Source organism: Cebus imitator, unplaced genomic scaffold (assembly GCF_001604975.1).
Source record: "Cebus imitator isolate Cc_AM_T3 unplaced genomic scaffold, Cebus_imitator-1.0 Scaffold43, whole genome shotgun sequence".
Classification (NCBI taxonomy): Eukaryota; Metazoa; Chordata; class Mammalia; order Primates; family Cebidae; genus Cebus; species Cebus imitator.
Genome location: NW_016107358.1, coordinates 8,352,507 through 8,356,049, shown reverse-complemented (window position 1 = coordinate 8,356,049; position 3,543 = coordinate 8,352,507).

Here is a 3,543-nt window from a genome sequence, read left to right as displayed (position 1 = left end):
AACCCTGTTTCGATAAATAATTTTTTAAAAATAGAGACAGGGTCTGGGGTCTTGCTATGCTGCCCGGGCTATCCTTGAACTCCTGACCTCAAGCAGTCCTCTCACCGTAGCCTCACAAAGTGCTAGGATTACAGGAATGAGCTACTGTGTCTGACCTTTATCATTATTATATTGTTATGATACTTTTTAATTTTTTTCATCTTTTTCCTCTTAAACTTGAATTTTTCCAACTCACAGTAAGGGAAAGTAAATGAAAACACCTCCCAAAAATATCCTACACCTCTGAGACATAAAAGTAACTAAGATTTTCCAGCCTGGGCCGGGCGCGGAGGCTTACGCCTGTAATCCCAGCACTTTGGGAGGTTGAGGTGGGTGGATCACCCGAGGTCAGGAGTTCGAGACCAGCCTGACCAACATAGTGAAACCCCATCTTTAAAAAAAAAAAAAAAAAAAAAATTGTAAAAAAAGATTTTCCAGCCTGAAGAAGGGAGGTTGGAAGAAAGACATAACTGACCAGGGGAGGTCAGAGCGCTGGTGATGGGACCAGCCTCCCCAGTCTGCAGTGGAAATCGCACGGGCACTTAAGTTACCCATAAGGAAGCATCTCTGTACTGTAGTCTGGTAGACTCTGAAATGGGACAACAAATGGTATTATTGGAATCCTTCTCTTGCTCATTTAAACTCTGATGAATTCTCAGCTGTCTTTAAGGGTTAGAGAGAGTGAACTGGAAGAGCTCCAGAAGTCTCTTCAAGTCCTTCACTTCCATGAAACAGAAAAGGTCTTTTGCTGTGTGTTTGTGCAGGACTCCCATGTACCTGGCACACTCCTGGGCCCTCTGGGGAATTAGGAAAGAAGGATATGACAAAATACCTGCTCTCAAAGAGCTTATGATCTATAGAAAGCAATTTCCAAGCCGGGCATAGTGGCTCATGCCTGTACTCACAGCACTTTGGGAGGGCAAGGCAGGCAGATCACCTGAGGTTGGGAGTTAAAGACTAGCCTGACCAACATGGAGAAACCCTGTCTCTACTAAAAATACAAAATTAGCTGGGCATGGTGGTGCTTGCCTGTAATCCCAGCTACTCAGGAGGCTGAGGCAGGAAAGTCGGTTGAACCCGGGAGGTGGAGGTTGTGGTAAGCTGAGATCATGCCATTGCACTCCAGCCAGGGCAACAAGAGCGAAACAGAAAGAAATAAATAAAGAGAGAAAGACAGAGAGAGAGATAGAGAGAGAGAGAAGGGAGGAAGGGAGGGAAGGAAGGAAGGAAGGAAGGAAGGAAGGAAGGAAGGAAGGAAGGAAGGAAGGAAGGAAGGAAGGAAGGAATTTCTATGGCCCCTCAGTACACAAGCCCCAGGAAGGTTCTGGGAGCTGCTGAGCAGTTTTCTCCAATTCTGCTGCATACAGGTGAGTGGTGATCAAGGGTGAGGCTCTCTCCTTTATTAAGAAATGCCAGCCAAGGCCACTCACGCCTGTAATCCCAGCACTATGAGAGGCCAAGGCAGAAGGATCCCTTGAGGCTGGCCTGGGCAACATGGTGAGTCCTCATCTCTATTTAAAAAAAAATGTCTCAGCAGATCTATGTAAATTTTAAGAACTTTTTTTATCGTAAAAAGGGAAAATGAGAAAAAGAAAAAAAAAAAAAAAAGAAATGGCCTCCCTCGTCATGATTCCTCTTTACTCTAATAATCTGGAAGATCTTCCAATTCACTGAGCATCCGCTAAGTTTGGGTTCTTGAAGACTTTCCAGGAGGCACAGCTGGGTTAGACTTAAGAGAATCAACTCGCAGATCCTCATCTTCCACATGCATTCTTTCTTAAAGCGGTTGGACTGAGAAGGTGCCCTGGAGCTCCTTCACGATAGCCTGTCACCCACTTTACACAAGAGAGGCCCTTTTTCTGCTCTCCCATGTCTAACCACAATTCATCATCCCATGACGGAGAAACTCCAGGGCTGCAAATAAAAGGGAAGTCCCCTTTGATGATAACAGCCCCCGCCGATGCACAGTGTTTTAGAGATTTCCCTGGCATTATGCATTTGCTGATTTATTTGTTAAAGGAACACCCATGATTAAAACTGTGCATTTGACTCATTTTGGGAATAGTCTGAATTCAGTTATATGGTAGAGGGAAGTGAAAAACAGCTATTCATCCACAAAGTCACCTCTTATTCTTCCTAAATGTGTGTGTGTGTGTGTGTGTGTGTGTGTGTGTGTGTGTGTGACAGACAGAGGAAGGGAGGAAGAAAGAAAAATTATCACTAGGGTTTGTTCTATGATAGCAAATTAAGGAAAACATTTATAAGAATTACTGAATGCTTAAAAAAGATTCTTTCCTCAGTTTTTTTAAATGGAAGAAATTCTTTGCAGCTGTTCGTGAAACTCATCTTTAGGAGGTGTCATTAGCTGCAAAGAAAAGTGCATTCAAATAAAGTCTGATATTTACTGATACTGGTCATTTTTACCATAATGAATTTTGTCACAACTTCTAAAATTTTCAGGATACATTAGCTAAGGCCCCAGATTAAAGATTCATGTGATTGCTTTCAGATTTGATATGTTGTTGAATAAGATAGTTATTAAATTATAACATTAAAACCTTATTCTGAGGCAGGCAGACCATTTGAGATCAGGAGACCAGCCTGACCAACATGGTGAAACCCCAGCTCTACTAAAACTGCAAAATAATTAGCTGGGCGTGGTAGTGTGTGCCTGTAATCCCAGCTAAGCAGGAGACTGAGGCAGAAGAATCACTTGAGCCCAGGAGGCGGAGGTTGCAGTGAGCTGAGATCATGCCACAGCACTCCACCCCAGGTGACAGAGTGAGACTCCATTTTTAAAATAAAAAAAAACCTTATTCCACATAGAGTTACCCTTTATCTTACTTTATTTTCTAATGTCGCTGATATTTTTCCAGTCTTTCTGCAAATACAAGCAAATATGGATACAGATGCTATTTCCTTACACAAAATATAACCAACTATATATACTGAATGTTTTCTGCTTTTGTCTCTTAATGGTATTTTCTGGAAAGCTTGCCGGGTCTGTGCCCAGACAGCAGCCCTGCTCCTTTGCCCTGCTGTAGAGTGTTCACGTGGGGATGTTCACGGATTACCCGGTTCTCTAAAGACAACACTTGGGGTGCTTCCAGGCTTCTGCTACTACAAGCGATGCTGCCATGAATAACTGCTCACTTACATCCTTCCATACGTGTGCAGACGCCTCCGCAGGATCAGTTCCCAGAAGCGCCACCCTACCTTTCCTTGCTGGCAAACTCTTAATCACCCACTGACACCCATGGCTCAGAGAGCCAAAAATGAGAAGAGGCATGTCCAGAGAGGCACAGGAAGTGCAGCTGCATCTGCCTTCTTTACTCAACTGTGAGCATCTAAGAGTCTGGACCCCTCCTTATCCAACTTTGTATTCCCAGGAATAACTCAATAATAAACAAATGAACAGATGGCATTCAAACATAGGCTTTTTAAGAAACTGAGAACGGGCCGGGCGCGGTGGCTCACGCCTATAATCCCAGCACTTTGGGAGGC